At 41.0% G+C, this 20,243-nt stretch overlaps 1 protein-coding gene and 1 non-coding gene across 2 annotated transcripts in view; both read right to left on the bottom strand.

Moving 5' to 3' along the window:
* The window catches only part of LOC124716727, a 196,940-nt gene that overhangs the window by 51,873 nt on the left and 124,824 nt on the right, over window positions 1-20,243 (bottom strand). The window lies entirely within an intron of this gene.
* On the bottom strand, window positions 20,006-20,080 carry Trnas-cga. Its single transcript has one exon. It is a non-coding gene; the product is annotated as a tRNA-Ser (tRNA).

The raw sequence follows: 20,243 nt of genomic DNA, 5'->3' as shown, positions 1-20,243 counted from the left end.
GCGTCTGCTGATTCTGCAAGCGATAAAATTCGGACAGTACATCTGGCGAAGCCATGACACAAGTAAATGTAAGCAATTAGAAAGAACACGTTTCCCTCGTCGCCAATGATGTGTTGGTAAATGTGCCAACACCTTGTAGATAGAGGCGGCCTAAATGCACGCTATCTAACGCAGACGGGCGTGAATTCTGGAACAGGATAAGTAGTGAATTCTAATAAGAAAAGTATGCAGCTCCTCGAATACTTATCTTTTATTCTTTGATGTGAATACAGCATTCTTGATGAGACATTTCATACGATAGCTATCAAACTATGTAAGGCTAATGGCGCCTTGCTAGGTCGTAGCCATGGACTTAGCTGAAGGCTATTCTAACAGTCTCTCGGCAAATGAGAGAAAGGCTTCGTCAGTGTAGTCGCTAGCAAAGTCGTCGTACAACTGGGCGAGTGCTATCTCGTATCTCGAGACCTGCTTTGCGGTGGCGCTCGGTCTGCGATCACACAGTGGCGACACGCGGGTCCGACATGTACTAAATGGACCGCTGCCGATTTAAGCTACCACCTAGCAAGTGTGGTGTCTGGCGGTGACACCACAGAACCTGTCTGTTCAAAACCGGTATCGCTTCTATTTGTGTAAATAAATCACGTTATTAGCAGTGGATGGCTGTTGTTTTCTTCGGCCGGACGGAGTGGCCGAGCGGTTATAGGCGCTTCGGTCTGGAATTGCGCGACCTCTACGGTCGCAGGTTCGAACCCTGTCTCGGATATGGATGTGTGTGATGTCCTTAGGTTAGTTAGGTTAAAGTAGTACTGAGTTCTAGGGGACTGGGGACTGACGACCTCAGATGTTAAGTCTCATAGTGCTCAGAGTCATTTGAACCATTTTTGTTTTCTTCCTTGCAAGAATCGACTTGTAACTTCCGTGACGCTCTAGATTTTGCGTTTTCTTCTACACGTGCAGTGCCTCCTCTGTCGTTATTGCGAATGGCTGCGCGTGGGGAATTGTACAGTGCCTTGAGACTGACCTACCCAATGTTCATCGGCGGTGCGGCTCGCTTCCATTGGCAACACAACATAAACAAACGTGAACCAATACTTCCGCGTACTGACTCCCCTTGTTTGGACAGCGAGGCATGAATTACCACCAGCGCGTTCCACTGCCCGTAAATCAGCCGCGCAAACACTCAAACAAGAAAGGCCTAGCCTAGTACACGGCGTGAGGGTATTATGCGCAAAACCGGTAACTACGCAGTAATAATGTCTCCTAAGTACTCGTTCACTGTGTGTTGCCAGACTACGGAGTCCATTAATTCATGAAACCTAATTTATAAGTCTGTGACGTTTGCTCGCTGAATAATAGGGAGCGATGGCAAAAATCCAAGATTGCCAGTTTACCGTAACATATTTGAGCTGCCATCCCCTCAATTACGACAGGTCCACATAAAACCTTCCTGATTTCCAATGGAAAGTTAGAAAAAAAAAAACTTTTAGACATACATATACTACTGGTCATTAAAATTGCTACACCACGAAGATGACGTGCTAAAGACGAGAAATTTAACCGACAGGAAGAAGGTGCTGTGATACGCAAATGATTAGCTTTTCAGAGCACTCACACAAGATTGGCGCCGGAGGCGATGCCTACAACGTGCTGACATGAGGAAACTTTCCAACCGATTTTTCATACACAAATAGCAGTTGACCGGCGTTGCCTGGTGAAACGTTGTTGTGATGCCTCGCGTAAGGAGGAGAAATGCGTATCATCACGTTTCCTACTTTGATAAAAGTCGGATTGTAGACTATCGCGATTTCGGTTTATCGTATCGTGACATTGCTGCTCGCATTGGTCGAGATCCAATGACTGTTAGCAGAATATGGAATCGGTGGGTTCAGGAGGGTAATACGGAACGCCTTGCTGGATTCCAACGGCCTCGTATCACTAGCAGTCGAGATGACAGGCATCTTATCCGCATGGCTGTAACGGATCGTGCAGCCACGTATCGATCCCTGAGTCAACAGATGGGGACGTTTGCAAGACGACAACCATGTGCACGAAAGGTTCGACGACGTCTGCAGCAGCATGGACTATCAGCTCGGAGACCGTGGCTTCGGTTACCCTTGACGCTGCATCACAGACAAGAGCGGCTGCGATGGTGTACTCAACGACGAACCTGGATCCACGAATGGCAAAACTTCATTTTTTCGGAAGAATCCAGGTTCTGTTTACAGCATCTTGATGGTCGCATCCGTGTTTGGCGACATCGCGGTGAACGCACATTGGAAGCGTGTATTCGTCATCGCCATACTGGCGTATCACCCGGCGTGGCGGTATGGGGTGCCATTGGTTACACGTCTCGGTCACCTCTTGTTCACATTGACGGCACTTTGAACAGTGGACGTTACATTTCACATGTGTTACGACCCGTGGTTCTACCATTTATTCGATCCCTGCAAAACCCCACATTTCAGCAGGATGATGCATGACTGTATGTTGAATGTCCTGTACGGGCCTTTCTGGATACAGAAAATGTTCAACTGCTGCCCTAGCCAGCACATTCTCCAGGTCTCTCACCAATTGAAAACGTCTTGTCAATGGTGGCCGAGCAACTGGCTCGTCACAATACGCCAGTCACTACTCTTGACGAACTGTGGTATCGCGTTGAAGCTGCATGGGCAGCTGTACCTGTACGCGCCATCCAAGCTGTGTTTGACTCAATGCCCGGTCGTATCAAGGCCGTTATTACGACCAGAGGTGGTTGTTCTGGGTACTGATTTCTCAGGATCTATGCACCCAAATTGCGTGAAAATGTAATCACGTGTCAGTTCTAGTATAATATATTCGTCCAATGAATACCAGTTTATCATTTGCATTTCTTCTTGGTGTAGCAATTTTAATGACCAGTAGCGTACTTGCCATTTGCGCATCATACATGGTAATTGAAAAGCCTTGTGCAAAAATTTAGTGCACATCTCCATGGAGTCCTTCCGTAACCTGAAAAATGTCTAAACATACTATGTGCGCACGTGCGTGTCTGGAGTATTGGACGTTATTGCATCCACAACGCGTCTACAGAGGTCGTCATGATGCCGTAAATGCGATGCGTCACAATGCGTTATTAGATAACTCCACAGGAAGAAATCACAGCGAGTACGTCCAGAGATCGAAGGGGCCAGTTGGTTAGTCCATCACGTTCTATGAGGGGTGTTCAAAAGGAGAGGTACGAAGCAGCACTGTGGGTATAACTGAAGTCATACTTTTTTTTCGAAAGAAATCACCAGACCCCTGAGCACAAGCACCCCGCTATTTCAGGAGCCGTAGTATTCCCTTTTCCCAAAAGTCCTTCAGTTAGACGTCCGGCCTGAAGCGCTTTCCTTTGAAATGCTTTTACACCGACGAAAGACATGAAGCATATGAAGATCTTATCTGTTCTTTAAGACATGTCCGAAAGAACAGATATCATTGTCATATAGTTAAGACTAACCGGCCATTGACCTTCTTCTTGTGTGCGGATCCACACGCATTGCCCGAACTCTTTCGGGACCCGGTATGATTGTCTGCCGCGAGTAATGAGTGTAGCGGGCAGGGGCACTACGAATGTGGTGTGTGGACATTAAGTTGCGAATGTGGGTCTCACGGGGAACGTACCGGCGATAAGTCCCTGCAGTCGCGCTATCGTCTGTGCCCTCGGTGGCTCAGATGGAGAGAGCGTCTGCCCTGTAAGCAAGAGATCCCGGGTTCGACTCCCAGCCGGGGCACACATTTGCAAGTGTCCCTGTTGATGTATATTAACGCCTGTCGACAGCTTAGAGTATTGATTTAATTATCATTTCATTAAAGACATGAAAGTCGTAGGGCGACATGGTTCAAATGGCTCTGAGCACTATGGGACTTAACATCTCAGGTCATCAGTCCCCTAGAACTTAGAACTACTTAAACCTGACTAACCTAAGGACATCACACACATCCACGCCCGAGGCAGGATTCGAACCTGCGACCGTAGCAGTCGCGCTGCTCCGGACTGAGCGCCTAGAACCGCGAGACCACCGCGGCCGGCTAGGGCGACATGTCCGGGCTTTAGGGCTGCTCCTACTTTAACTTGTACATTACGCTTTGTGTGACACCTAGCGAGGTGGTGCAGTGACTAGCACACTGAACTCGCATTCGGGAGGACGACGGTTCAAGTCCGCGTCCGGCCATCCTTATTTAAGTTTCTGTGATTTCGCTAAGTCGCTTAATGAAAATGCCGGGGTAGTTCCTTTGAAAGTGCACAACCGATTTCCTTCCCCCATCCGTACCTAACCCGATGAAACCGATGATCTCGGTATTTGGTCGCCTCCCCCACATTAACCGCTGAAATTTGTCTGGCCTTGGAGCCATGTGGACGTGTATTATCGTCAAGCAGAATCACTCTCTCCGCGAGCAGTAGGTTTTCCCGTGATCACGGCAGTCGATGACTATCGAACCTCGGACGTCGAAACAGATGGTGAGCATTACCTTGCGTGGTGAGGGCTCGGCTTTGAATTTTTTAGGGGGAGGTAAGGGCACTACATTTGCGTCCCTTGACGTCTCACTACATTACCCCAAAGCAGCATATTCAAACGTCAATGGGTTTTTGGTGTTGCGACGTTTCGTACCTTTTCATCTGAACACTCTGTAATATCCACGCATACATTTTACTACATACATTTCCTACATCATCGTGTGTGGAATCTGAATGAACATTCTCGTGATATTAAAAAACAGGACTTCAGCGTTACTAAAATAATAAATAATTATTGTCAATGACATAATTAAATATTATGTAAAAACCTGTATGTCACATAATACCTATGGAAAAAGATAATGATAATCTACACCTTTCGTTATCTATGATTCTTCTAGAACAATCCTTCTTCTTGTTCGAACTGTTGTACTGATCCGATGTGATTGATGACTCGTATCACAGAGGTCTGTAAAAAGCTGTATTATGTTGTTAAGTAATATTTGAAAAATAGAGTTTCTGTGTCACTGAAATCAACCCTTTCGTTTGAACTTTTGTTTCAACATGATTCTCGTCCTAAATGAATGTTACGTTTTCTTATCAGCTACAATTGAGCGCAGCCATTAACGCTATTGATCAATGGTGCGGTTTATTGGTAAATGCTGAATAATCAGTGATTAACATTAGAATTACTTTTAAATGTTAATGCACATAGTAAAGTTGCAGGAAAGGTTTAATATATATATATATATATATATATATATATATATATATATATATATATATATGTATATGTGTGTGTGTGTGTGTGTGTGTGTTAGTAGTAATACAGTGCCTGAAGGAGATTCGATAAGTGACTGTCTTATGTTCAAATAAATGGCTCTGAGCACTATGGGACTTATCATCTGAGGTAATCAGTCCCCTAGAACTTAGAGCTACTTAAACCTAATTAACCTAAGGACATCACACACATGACCGAGGCAGGATTCGAACCTGCGACCGTAGTGGTCGCGCGCCTCCAAACTGTAGCGCCTAGAAGCACTCAGCCTCTCCGGCCGGCGATTGTCTTATGTTAGCCGCCATCTTAGTGAAATATTGCAGCGGCAGTTTCAAACTGAATTTTTAAACAGATATAAATCTTGATCGACGTTATTGCGATAATAATTCTGTATTGGTGGCCCAGAACCCACTCAGAGGTAATAAATTTCACTTAGATTGTGAATAATCTTTAACTGTAGAGTAAACAGTATCTTACGTGATAAAAATTGTTCTATGCTTATGTATGAAGCCAGGTTATTTCGTAACAACTTTCATGAAATGCTTTTATGAGGAAATAATACGTTAGTGTTGTGCGCATGTGGTATTGTGTGTCAAAACTGTTCATTCCGCTTAAAGAAAAGTGTTGCCACCTCGAATAAGAGTAGCGGTAAATTGAACAGACGAGCTGCAACTAGTAACGAGACTGTTATGCAACGTGTGAGGTAGCGGGGGAGTCGTGGCGCCCTGGAAATATTCAGAGTTCAGAGTGGGCGGCCACCCCTCTGGCCGCTCGGCAGGGACGAGGTCGTTAGCATCCACGTGGTGGCTCACAACGGCCGGACCACGTGGTCCATCCAGCACGTGGCTGGGAGTTCCTCGGTGACGCTGTGCGCCGGGAGGGCCAAAGATGGCGGACTTTGTGATACCTTAATGGCAGACGTTTCACAGTTCGTATGGAAATTAATAGTAACCAGATGAATTATGATACATCAAAAAGAAACAGGTGCATTACTATTATTTGCACGACGATTCTGATGGTGTAATCAGATTTTCCACTCATTTATTAGTTTTAAGTTTAGTATCTGGCGGTAAATTATACAAGTAACACAGAGCAACGAATTTCCAAAATATAAACGCTTCATCCGATTTTGTCAATCGCTGTGTCTGTAGGACGCTATTAGTGTAAACCTAAGTTGGTATGAATTACAGGCAGGTAGCTTAAATAGTACTTGAGTTATTGGAGGACAAAATGGCCGATTACTGTCGATCGCGTCAGGCCATAAGTACTCCCCAGTTACACGAAAAAAGCAGTAGCAGCATGCTTGTAAATATATTTATTCATCTATGTCTTTGTTTATATCCGATATATACTATTTATGAAGAAATTGGTTAAATATTTACTGTGTTTAGAAAGCACAGTAACATTAGGCTACTGGCCTACTTTTGTTTCTATTCCTTTGATATATGTTTATTTAATTTGTTTATGTTTATAATAATGTGTGTTAGAGCATGTTTATGGTCCAGCTGTAGGAATATTTATTTAATTTAAAGTTATTTAAATGTAACTTTAGTATTTCGAATATGTTTCGTTATGTTTGTGAGTGTACGTTGGCTTGGGGACATGGAGGGAGCGCTCTAGCCAATCACAGCGCTCGTTACTAAGAGAGGCGGATGTAGGCTGGGGAAGAGTATCATTTCCGGAGAGGACACGGGGGAGTACGGCAGAGGACACGAAGAGTGCTGGACGCACTGTAGCAAGAGAGGCTTGGAGAGAGTGGAGCGGTTTGCGCGTGGTCACCGCAGATAGAAATACTTTGGGGTGTCGACTTGTGCTCATGTGAGATTTCCGTGGCTTCTACAGTAGTCTACGTAGTGTGCGTTTAGAAGTGAATATCTCGCAAGCTGTGTTGTTGTTCATAACTACGTGCTGTAGGAATCTATTGTTTCCCTGTTCATCATCATCAGTTATCTGCTATATTAGCAGCTCCTTTGCCTCCCCATTTTCTGCGATCCATTGCTTCCTTCTTAAGGCTTCTGTATGTTGTACCGTCCATCATGTCATCCAGTATCTGGAATCTCTTCCTTCCTCGCTTCCTTTTCCCTTCTACATAACCTTCTAAAACTGTTTTTATCATTCCGTCATTCTTTCTTAATATATGCCTAATCAAATTTCTTTTTTTTCTCTTTATTACATCTGTCTTTTCTCTCCCACTCTTCTTAGTACCTCTTCATTTTTTACTTTGTCCGTCCAACTTATTCTTTCAATCCTCCGCCATGTCCAGTTCTCAAAAGCCTCCAGCCTTTCTCTGTCTTTTTTTCTCACAGTCCATGTTTCAGCGCCATATAGAAGAACACTCCATACAAGACATTTTATGAGTCTCTTTCGTGTTCTCTGTCCAGACGCTGCAGCAAATTCTCTTTTCTTATAAAACGCCTTTTTTGCAATCGCTATCCTTGTTTTAATTTCTGTGGTGCACTTCTAGTCAGTGTCTATCCTGCTTCCAAGATACTTAAAATTTTGCACCTGTTCTAGTATTTTTCCATTCAGCATAATTTTTATTTCCTTATTTCCTCCTAGTGCCAATACTTTTGTTTTCTTTATCTTAATTTTCATTCCATATTTTTTTCCGTTAGTTGCAATGGTGTCCAGCAAATCCTGTAATTCTTTTTCCCCTGTGGCTAGAAGGACCATGTCAAACACACTACTCTTCTTCCAGCAATTTCTACTCCTTTGTCATCTAATGAGCATAGCTCAATCATATTTTCCAAGTAGAGTTCGAAAAGAGTATGTGATAGACAGCATCCTTGTCTTACTCCTTTTCCTAGTCTGATCTAGTTTGTACGTTCTCCTCTCACTTTAACTGAAACTTTTTGAATAAGATATAATGATTTTATAAGTCTTCCGGTTTTCCAGTCCACTCTCTTTTCCCTCATTATAGTCGCCAGCTTGTCCCAAACCACATTTTCAAATGCCTTTTCTAGATCGATGAAGAACATATATAGGTCTCTTCCTTTTTCAATAAACCTTTCTCCCAAGATTAGTAGGAGCCCTATTGCATCTCTGGTGCCCGTATTCCGTCTAAAGCCAAACTGCTCCTCGCCAAGATTCTCCTCCATTACTAAGTCTTTTATTAATTATTCTTAACATCACTTTGGCTGCATGTGAAATGAGGCTGATTGTCCTGTGCTCGCTGCATTTCTTGGTACCTTGTTTTTTAGGTAATGGAATCATTACTGGTGTCAGAAAGTCCTCAGGCCATTCACCACTGTCATATATTTTATTACATAACCTCAACATTTCTCCCGGTATTGTATCTGTACCTACCGCTTTGCCATTTTTCATTGCAGCTATGGCAGACTTTACTTCTTCCATTATGATGGTTGGTCCTTTCCCTGTTATTCAACTTATATTTTATTTAATTGCTGGACCATCGACACCTATAAGTGTTTTTCAGAAATATGCCACATTCTCAAAAGTACTTCTACTATCGTACTCATCATTTACAGTCGTTAAGATAGTACCTGCAGATTTTATTTAATTGCAATCTTTCATTTGTAAATTTATATGTTACATTCATAATTTGCAACTGCCGAGTGATAGAAACCTTCGACCATTCGATTCGTGTGTGTGTTCTTATCGTATACTGTCGACTCAGCAGTATTTGGCCTGAAATGCGGCAGCTAGGTATCGCAGCCCCTGGACAACGAAACCAGCCAAAACTTTTAGTATTTCAACATTGAGTTGGAGGGTACGTAGTTAGGGGCCACACCATCATTCATTTTCTTATTGTTTGAAAGCACGCAAACAGTACCAAAGATTGCTAAAAATCCTTACTCTTGTATTGTTGAGATTATTTAATGTGCATGTAGCTTGTTTGCTGGTCCTATAACATCACTTTTGTGCACAAACTTAGGGCCATTTACACTGCCTAACTGACAACATTCCTACACTATCCCAGGTCGAGATTTCTTTAACAAAATAAAGATTATTAGCCGGGAGAAGCAGCGATTAAATAGAACCTCATGTTACGCTAATGATAAGTAACTGGTTTTTTTGTAGTCTTGCCCAAAATTATACAATACCAATCTACCACGACACACCACAACTCCCTACATCCATCAGAGTGGAAATGTTCGGTTCTGAAAGTCACGACCATATAAATTACATTCCGGTGGTGGACTGTCTTACCGAAAGATGACGTTCGGCTGAAGGGGAAGAAACTGAGGGACAGCAAAGTGCTCGAGCTTGTCCTGATAAACGATTACTGTTCCTGTTTACTCGATTAACAAAAATGGTCCAGTAGTGCTGCATTTCATCAACACACACCCCATACTCATCTCTTCACTGTCTCTGACATGTACCCGAAAACAGCCGGCGTTTTACGAACCCGTGATGCGAATGATGTGCCAATTAACCTCCTCACTTCCTCAGAGAAGACGACGTTTCCTAGATAGCTGCGGTTTTGGCCCATCCAGTCCAACAAATCAGTAGCAAATTCATGGCGAAGGTGCAATTCGTTCCGCTTCAATATTTGTACAATTTGAACTTCGTAAGTTTGCATACGAAATCGTTCGTGCAGCACCTTGCGAACTGTTGTGTGAGGGATATTTAGCACTCGAGATTCTCGACGAATTGATGTTGATGGGCTTCTTTTGAAGGTCTCTCTGATCTCTTCTACCATTTCATGTGCGTTTTCTGCCTAATCTGACGGTTTACACCATCATGTTCAGGCCTAATCGTCTTAACTCCCTTTGAAATTTACGTAAGAAATTTCTTTGGACATCAGAGGGTGATTTCGTTTCCGCTTACCGCGCCACGCATTTGGCTTTTTCCTGAGGTGTAGTCAGTTCTTGAGTATGACTGAGCACCTGAAACAAAACAAATCGTTAAGGAAAATACCAGACAAGTGCGAGTAGAAGTCACGCTTTGAGGGTTCCACGTAAGCTTAATTATGTATGTAGATAATAAAATATAATAATGTTTGTAACCCTGTGCAGACATACATTTACAGGCGCCGGTGCCTATAACTTTGACGCACTGTAGCGTCGTTGGATGACTTTTCAGGATATGGTTTGCTGTGTAAAGCTTCATTTACTAAGTCCCCTCTATAACCTCTACAGATGTGTAACATGAACTGTGAATCACTTGGAGGGTATTTATTGATCACCAGTGATAGTTTGTGTAAAACTTAAGCAATCTGCTTTTCAGATTTATGCAACCTTAAAAGTTTGGGTTGAAGTACCTTATCTAAGCAATGACAGAGTCGCGGTCCCTCTATGCAAGCCATGATCAGCGCAATGCAGAGCTTCATCATTATACAGTGAATAAAACTGACGTTACTGACAGTTACAAGAAATATGCGATAACGATTTAAAAAGTATTGTTGAACATAACTACGGTTTAGGGCCACCTCATGTCATACTGATTAATGCACTACATAGTGTAATAAACACGTTTCATTACTGATTAAAGTAATTAACTATACGCTAGAGTAAAGTAGTTTATTGCTAGTATTTGCCAGGAAGTAGGTTAACTTATACTTGTCTGCTTTTCTAGTGCATACTATTTTGTTCGTATCCTATTACAAACGTTTATCGTGTTGAAGCAAAGCTTAATGCAGTACTGCCTTACGTACGCTCGGATGAGCAAACCTCCATAATTACGAAAAGGTGAGGTATAGAAGGCAATACAGGTGCTACGTCAGATACAGCAGTTCGTACGACGTCTAATCTGCTAATTGAATCATCGACGGCGCACGTTATTTGTGACTTTCTCTACCAGAAGCACATTTAACGCAACATGTAAAGTATTAGACAAGATTTGCGTTGTGATTGCATTATAAACTGAAGTCTCATTTAGTAGAAGTGCCTTAGAGGCCCCCATATCATGACATCCATCCACTTCCGTATCACTTTCATTACGCTCACAATTACGTTTTCCTCTCCGACCCGTTCCCTGTTCATTCGTTTGCTTCCTTGTAAATCCCAATAATAACTGACATGCATCTCTCCATTGCTGGCTGCACAAACCGTAGCTTTTTTACGACCTTAACATTAACTGTCCAAAGTGAAGACTGCTGACTTGCATTGATTCTAAACTTTCCTTATCTTACAGTTAATGTAATTGATTATTTGTCTTCTTTCATCCGAAATGTGATACTAATAATTCTAAAGTTTTCAGCGAGCCAAACGCTATCTACAACTTGTACAGTTATAAACAGTTCGAAGACGTGAAAAGGGGGCACTGGTAGAGAATGGAGTGAAATAGGTGTGCAGCCTGTCCGCAATGTCATTCAATCTGAACGTTGGGCAAGCAGTCAATGAAACCAAAAACAAATTTAGAAAGGAATTAAAATTCACGGGGGAGAAATAAAATCTTCGAGATTTACCGATGATACTGTAATTCTTTACTTTTTATCACAAAACGATCTTAGGTGACAAAATTTTCTTTTTTCTGAAAACACGATATTCAAAGTCAAAAAAATAAAAATACCGTAGTCCAACGTTTACAAAGCAGGAATGTATATTATTAATACGTCTAACGTGAGAAGTTTCCCATCTTCCACGTTATCTTGTTTTTTAAAGCTAATGATTTACCTTTAATTATTTCTTCGCCACTCACTTCTCTTTCTCTTCCGGGCCTTTGCAGAGGAAATATGTAAGTTTCTTGTACTATCCCTTACGAAATAATTTGTGATCAGATGACATACCCTGTACCTTATATGAAATAATATTTCCTGCAGTAGATTTATTATTTATCTTCACAGAGACCCTTTTCAAAAGGTTCGAGAGGAACTTTTCCTTCCACAAATGATTCGAGCTTTATGTGTTTTATTTTGTTAATTAATCTCTGGAATTCTGGCTACTTTAATTCCTACACTGTTTCGGTGTAGGAAGTTTGTTAAACTTTCATGGTCGAGTGTCACTAAACAATGACGGCAAACAGCCAAAAGATGTGGGCGTGAAACTTTATCATACGTTTCTTTCATCGATGGCCACTATTAATGGTACGTTTTATTATTTTCAGAGTACGACGAGTTGATTGCAGGTGGTGTTAATGCCTATTATAGGACACTAAGAAAATCTCATCGCCATTGAAATGTGCCTTCTTGACGCGACTTTGATTCATTCGCATTTCGTAACGTAATTTCGCGGAGGATTGTTCCACTGCAGAATTTTCTCTACCGACAGGGCACCTTCCAATTCTCGGAGATCGCAAAGGATTTGAAATATAAGTTGAATGGAATGGATAGCGTATTGCGTAGACGTTGTGAATATCACCAAAGTAAGACAAGGGAAATGAACCGCAGTTGGATGAAATCAAGTGATGCTGAGAGAAATAGAAATTAGATTAAGAAATGAGACACTAATAATAGGAGATGGGTTTTGCTCTTTGGACAGCAAAATAACTAATGATGGCTGAAGTAGAGAGGATATAAATTGCAAACTGCCAATATCAATTAAAAACCTTTCTTAAAATTGTAAATACGTTACCATGCAACGTAAATTTCGAAGTCAGGGACTATTTTCTGAAAGTATTTGCCTGGAGTGTAGGCCTGTAGGGAATTGGAACATGAATGAGAAATAGGTCATCAGACAAGAAGAGAATAGAAGCTTCTGAGATGTGGTGCTTCAGTAGAATGTAATTCGATGAGAAGAAGCTATTTTATGTTTCCTTCAATCGAGTACGGTAATGAAAAGATATTTTCCATCCAGAGAGCTGCAGATTAATCGGCTGCTTTTGCAGTTCTTTCCCCATTCATAATTTCTGTTTGTAACTGTTTTCACCATTGGTTACTCAAAGAGTATTCGCCTTGACAAAGATGGCGTTAAGAGTTTGACAATGACAGGTGTACCGACGTTGATCATACACTATGAATCATTTGTGTATCTTTTAGTTTCGTTACTTTTTTAAGTCTTTTGACGCTACCGACTTGGCTGAAAGTTATTTTATGTTTTGTTTTCTAGTTTAAAAAGACAGACGCATCTGATGATACTCTCACAAATCTAAGCCGGTCATAAAGTAAAGCAAAAATATTGCTTTAAAAGACTGTTTAGAATTATAAAAATTTCAAACCTTAGATCACTGTATACTCAATGCGACTATTTTTTATGCTACGTAATTTGCCTCTAAGATGTTTGGTTAATAACATAAAAAAGAATAATCTACAGAAGAGAAAAATTAGGAATTCGGTTTACGATTTTGGCAAAGTCTATAAGACTTTTCCTTAATTTTTGTTGCTGAAATTACGTACTGCAACGTAGGTTACCGCTCAATCTTTGGCTGATTAGCTAGCAGAAATGCAAATTTACCATCTAGGTGTTTAAGTTTTTATTAAAAAATAAGAGATAAGCTTCGCTACAGCAGTATGACCACTCTTGTAACCACACTGCGTGTTTTACATCACTATGACAACCGATGGCAGCAAATTGTGTTGTTAAAAGTAGTCCAGCTTCCTAGAATTGCATTTACTCTTTTGCTTGTTTGTAAGGAACCTGCTACGTGCGGCCCTGTAACGCTAATATGAACCTACCATGCACGTAAGCCATCACACATCAATTATTTATTGGCTGTTGCTCGTAATCTATATTGCACCACAAAAAAAGCGTCCAACTCAAAATTTTCTCTTGCAACGATATCAGCGGCATTATGACCTGCAATTTCAGTGGGAATCGGGAAACTCCCGGACGCTGATAAAACTTTGGCAAATATCATCACGTATGTAATTGAAATACTGACATTTTCCTGGTGTGGGAATTACTTATGTTGGAACTTTATGACACGTCGAAGTGATGTCATCTGATAATACTCTCTAAACACAAGGCTTTGACATTTTCCTGTTATACTTCATGGCTTACAGAGCGAGAAATGGTTATCGAGCTTCATATCTACCCTTAACAAATCTACCCTAGTTAGGTAATACAGTACAGGATTATTAAATTATCTGCAGGAGATTTTTTTTATCCAGTAGTTACGTTAATTTATTCATTTTCCAACTACTTTCATTCTTTCGAATATTAACTTATGTTACCACAATGTGGAAACATGTGTGATTAAGGGAGAAGAGAGTACACGAGGAAGAAGGCATAAAACTTAAAGCAACAGAAAGTCAAATTAAACTGCTTTCACAGTACAGATATTACAGGAGCATGCCAACTGATAACCGGATGAGTGAAGAATGAACAATTTCAAGGTTTAGTCAGTTAAATCTTCCATACATCATTTGAACGAAACTCTTATCGAAATCATGTAGAACGAGTCACTTTACGGGCTATATATACATGATTAGTGTTAACATTAATGAACACATTATTTTTTCAGTACATCTCATTCAACTACACATAAAACACGTTTTATTTTATTTATTTTTTAACTGGCTACCAGTTTTTAAGTCTAAATTCGTCAGTTGAATAGAAGGAGTTGACCAACAGAAATGATTTTAAGTTAGATTTAAAACCTGCTTTGTTTCCAGAAAGACATTTTATGATACTGGGTTAGGAACAAAAAAAACGTATAATAAAAGCTGTTTCACCCTCTAGTGCTGTAGGTATCGACATCAATCACCTTCTCAAATTGTGGTGGATTATTTTTGACGAATAGCGAATATATTTCAGCGAATATAAGTACTGTGATTGCGCAGTTAAAATGCCTTCCATCTTGAAGAGGTACCTAAATAATGTAGGTAGAATAACACCACATATTATTCTTACCGTTTGCTGTTGTAAAATCAATGCCTTATCTATAAGTGATGGGCTAGCGCAGAAAATTGTTCCATAACGCATCACTCAGTGGGAAAATGCAAAATATGTCAGGAGCTTTCCTCATTTGTTTCCAAGATTAACAATCATACGATGAGGAAAAGTAGCTGAACTTAGTTATTTGAGAAGCTCAATAATACGCTTCTTCCAGTTCAAGTTTTCACCAAAGAACTTGGGGCATTCTAAGCTATTTACTGTTCTACAATTTTTTGTATAAAGCTATTCGCTGTGCAGAACTTAATGCAATGTGTGTCTTTTTCTTTTTTTGAAACTTTATGGAGAAACACTTGATAATTCCTTGCAAAATATCATTTACACCACTTCTGTTGCTTTCTCTCCAATGACACTTATTATAACACTAGTATCGTCTGCAAATAGTATCAATTCTGTCTATTGAATGTTAAGTGGAAAGTCATTCACATTTATAAAATATAGGAGTGTATCCAAAATTCAACTCTGTGGGATTCCCTTTGTGCTGGTTCCTCAATCACTAAAATTTTCTATTGTTTCAACATTGTTGGTATTATTGTGCACAACATTTCGCTTTCTGTTTGTTAAGTACGATTCAAACCAATTATGTATAAAAACATCAGTTCCATTGTAGTGGCAAGGCAAGGTTTGAAGAAAAAAATATGTTTATTATGCATCAAACTGGGTTTAGGGGTAAAGAAAAGTCTACAAAGAGTACCCATTGCATTTGGTAAATGTTAAGTGGAAGGTCATTCACATATATAAGAAGTAGGACTGCATCCAAAATTGAACCCTGTGGGATTCCCTTTGTGCTGTTCCCCAATCACAAAAATTTTCTATCCTTCCAACACTGAATTATTCTGCACAATATTTTGCACTCTATTTGTTAAGTATGAATCAAACCAGCTGTGTGTAAGAGCATCATTTCCATTGTAGTGGCAAGGCAAGATTGGAAGCAAAAGTTATGCTTGTTATTGCAGCAAACTGAAATTAGTGGTAAAGAAATTTGTTGATTAAATGCTTCATGTGGAGTGCTTTTGTGTACGGCTGTTGGACATCGAAAACGATAAATAAATTAAAAACTGAAGCATTTGAGACGCGATTTTGGAGTAGAAGAGAGAAAATAAAATGCGTGGATAAATTGTAGAACACTAAAGTACTGGAAATGGCAAAGGAGTCAAGAACTCTCTTAAATACAGTTAAGAAAAGGAAAGCTGAACGGGTAGGACATACTGTAAGGAAACAGCCTGTCAAACGTACAGTGGCAGGACAGGAGAAAATAGGAAGAAGGTTGAAGAAGGACGAAGGATGAGGAAGGATGAAGCGAAAAGAGGAAGATACCATGAAACGAAGCAGTTGGCTTGGAACGGACAGCAGCGGTGTTAGGAACCTTCCAATGGGAAGAAGATCTTATGATGACGATGAGCTTTAGATAGGTCATCTTCGCTTCAAACATTTGTGATGTAATCTCTAGAAAAAGCTAATTAACTAAAGTGCAATCATAGTTCTTTCAAATTAAGTTTGCACTAAGGGTATTTCGGTAGGTAGGGTGCAGCACGTTATCTCGACTGAAGTAACTGCAGGCGTCTTCCACCCTTTCTGTTAATGCATATGACATATGGAAGTTTGGGGTCTGGCACGGAGCAGTGCGCGGGTAGCCTAATGGTAAGGCGACCGCTCGCGATAAGCGGAAAATCCAGGTTCGAGTGCCGGGCCGACACAAATTTTTAGAGTCGTCATTCCATTATACAGGTGGGAATACGTTTCATGTCCTCCTGTTAATGTTGTTGGGCGAAAAAGCGTAAGCGTGTTTGAGACTGTCGAACCTTTCGAGAAACAAAAGAGGAGACAGCGAAGAGGAAATAAATCGCACAACCACTAGGAGGCAGAGTCGCTTCGAAGAAGCAATCCGATCTGCAAACCTTCAAAGCTTATCACTTACTGAGTAATGTCAGGGTCGTCCTTAGTGTGTCAGAGGAAAATGTTCCGAGTGTATCAGCTGCGTTACGCTGTCAGGATCTGGAACGCTGCTTCCCCACTAGGACAATATCATGGTATCTTAGTGAAATTGCGTGCTTATGGAATATCGTCTCAGTTATGTGACTGGATTTATGGTTTCCTGTCAGAGAGGTCACAGTTTGTAGTAATTGACGGAAAGTCATCGAGTAGAACAGAAGTGATTTCTGGCGTTCCCCAGGGCAGTGTTATAAGCTCTTTCCTCTTCCTTATCTATACTAAACGATTTGGGAAACAATTTGAGCAGCCGCCTTCGGTTCTTTGCAGATGACGCTGTCGTTTATCGACTAGTAAAATCATCAGAAGATAAAAACAAACTGCAAAACGATTTAGAAGAAATATCGAAATGCTGCGAAAAGTGGCAGTTGACCTTAAATAACGAAAAGTGTGAGGTCATCCACATGAGTACTAGAAGAAACTCGTTAAACTTCGGTTACACGATAAATCAGTCTAATCTAAAAGCCGTAAATTCAACTAAGTACCTAGGTATTACAATTACCAACAGCTGAAATTGGATGGATTGGATTAGGGAAGGACGGGGAAGGAACTCGAGCGTGCCCTTTCAAAGGAACCATCCCGGCATTTGCCTGGAGCGATTTAGGGAAACCACGGTAAGCCTAAATCAGGATAGCCGGAAGCAGGATAAAAACGTAAATTGGAAGGAACACATAGAAAATTGTGGGGAAGGCTAACCAAAGACTGCGTTTTATTGGCAGGACACGTAGAAAATGTAACAGACCTACTAAGGAGAGTGCATACCCTACGCTTGTCCGTCCTCTTTTAGAATACTGCTGCGCGGTATAGAGTCCTTACCAGATACGACTGATGGAATACGTCGAAAAAGTTCAAAGAAAGGCAGCATGTTTTGTATTATCGCGAAATATGGGAGAAAGTGTCACAGAAATGATACAAGATTTGGGCTGGACATCATTAAAAGAAAGGCGTTTTTCGTTGCGACGGAATCTTCTCACGAAATTCCAATCACCAACTTTCACCTAAGAACGCGAAAATATTTTTTTGACACCGACCTACATAGGGAGGAACGATCACCACGATAAAATATGGGAAATCAGAGCTCGTACGGAAAGATATAGGTGCTCATTCTTTCCGCGCACTAAACGAGATTGGAATAATAGAGAATTGTGAAGGTGGTTCGATGAACCCTCTGCCAGGCACTTCAATGTGATTAGCAGAGTATCCGTGTCGATGTAGATGTAGACTCACAAGTATGAGCAAAAAGTTTTTAAGAAAACTAAAAATTGTGAGATTCATGTGTCCAGTAATTGGTTCTAAACGTTCTTTTCAGTCATATCAGCCCGTGGTAAAAGTTGGTATTGGTGCATTACGTGAACCATTTCTCGCATGCTAGAAAATGTGGCAAGCGTAGTAGAATTACAGCTGAGCAATAAAGCTAAATAATTTGTGGCATTCACGTCGTAAGGTTTTGACTCCGTTAGTGTCGTCTACGTATCACATATTTATATATTTCTTCGATCGAAGATGTTGAAGTAAATAATCCACAAATTGAATCAAGAGCAACTGCGAAGATGAATACTAGTAATTTAAAAGCAGATCCCCTTCGATTATTTTATACAGGACTGTCTTTTGCTCTAGACTGTACAACAATTAGGTTGCTTTCCGAAATAATATGACGTCTCCATTTTTAGCAGTCGTATAAAAACTTCCTCTCAACGAAAGACACATATGTTAAGATCGAAATGTTATGCAGAAAACTTTAACAAACAAGCAATCCACAAAATTATAAACCTATCTCATTAAAATCTATTTATTGTAGGATTTTGGAACGTATGGTCATAGATACCTTGAAGAAAAGTCTGTTGACACACATCTGACAAGAATTAAGAAAAGGCGTTCTTCAAATGGTTCAAATGGTTCAAATGGCTCTGAGCACTATGGAACTTAACTTTTGAGGTCATCAGTCCCCTAGAACTTAGAACTACTTAAACCTAACTAACCTAAGGGCACCACACACATGACCGAGGCAGGATTCGAACCTGCGACCATAGCGGTCGCGCGGTTCCAGACTGTAGCGTCTAGAACCGCTCGGCCACTACGGCCGGCCAAAAGCATTCAGGTGAAACGCAACTGTCTATTCACCCCAACTAGTGAATGTTTTTGACTTAGTGCACCGGAATAATTCCTTCAGTAACTTACAGAATCGAGTAACATTTTTATAAAGACATGGCAGTTCACAAAGAGCGACCATGTTAATATCCTGTGAAACTGCCTTAATATCACGAGCTGTTGCCACCACTTGTTTGTCGAAAACATAGTATTCAAGGACATTCTGTGACGATTTTAGTGACTTCCTGGAATGATGGAGAAGAGGACATGTTTCAGTCTTTGAGGTAACAGACCCTGGTCCCAAAACGATTGGGTCAAGAGTTATAAGTGAAAATCTTTCTGGTACCTCTGACAGTGGAATACATATACCTTTACTATTTTAACAAAGATTTTAGCCTAAATATCTTTTTAAGGTACTTATTAGCTCGTAAATACTTTATAAAATCCATGACACACCAATTCTGATTTTATTTATATTTTATTCTGACAGGTTTCTGACATAAACTGTGTTCACAGCACTGTACGAAACACAAAAGAAAAATCGTGTCAAATATACGATGGAAATGGCCTAAGAGCTCACAAGATTATTTCGAATGTAACAGCATTTTAGTTGAAACTTCCTGGCAGATTAAAACTGTGTGCCCGACCGAGACTCGAACTCGGGACCTTTGCATTTCGCGGGCAAGTGCTCTACCAACTGAGCTACCGAAGCACGACTCACGCCCGGTACTCACAGCTTTACTTCTGCCAGTACCTCGTCTCCTACCTTCCAAACTTTACAGAAGCTCTCCTGCGAACCTTGCAGAACTAGCACTCCTGAAAGAAAGGATATTGCGGAGACATGGCTTAGCCACAGCCTGGGGGATGTTTCCAGAATGAGATTTTCACTCTGCAGCGGAATGTGCGCTGATATGAAACTTCCTGGCAGATTAAAACTGTGTGCCCGACCGAGACTCGAACTCGGGACCTTTGCCTTTCGCGGGCAAGTGCTCTACCAACTGAGCTACCGAAGCACGACTCACGCCAGGTACTCACAGCTTTACTTCTGCCAGTATCTCGTCTCCTGTGAGTACCGGGCGTGAGTCGTGCTTCGGTAGCTCAGTTGGTAGAGTACTTGCCCGCGAAAGGCAAAGGTCCCGAGTTCGAGTCTCGGTCGGGCACACAGTTTTAATCTGCC

The sequence above is a fragment of the Schistocerca piceifrons genome, chromosome 9 (assembly GCF_021461385.2).
Source record: "Schistocerca piceifrons isolate TAMUIC-IGC-003096 chromosome 9, iqSchPice1.1, whole genome shotgun sequence".
Taxonomy (NCBI): Eukaryota; Metazoa; Arthropoda; class Insecta; order Orthoptera; family Acrididae; genus Schistocerca; species Schistocerca piceifrons.
This window is presented reverse-complemented; position numbering and strand designations above follow the sequence as displayed.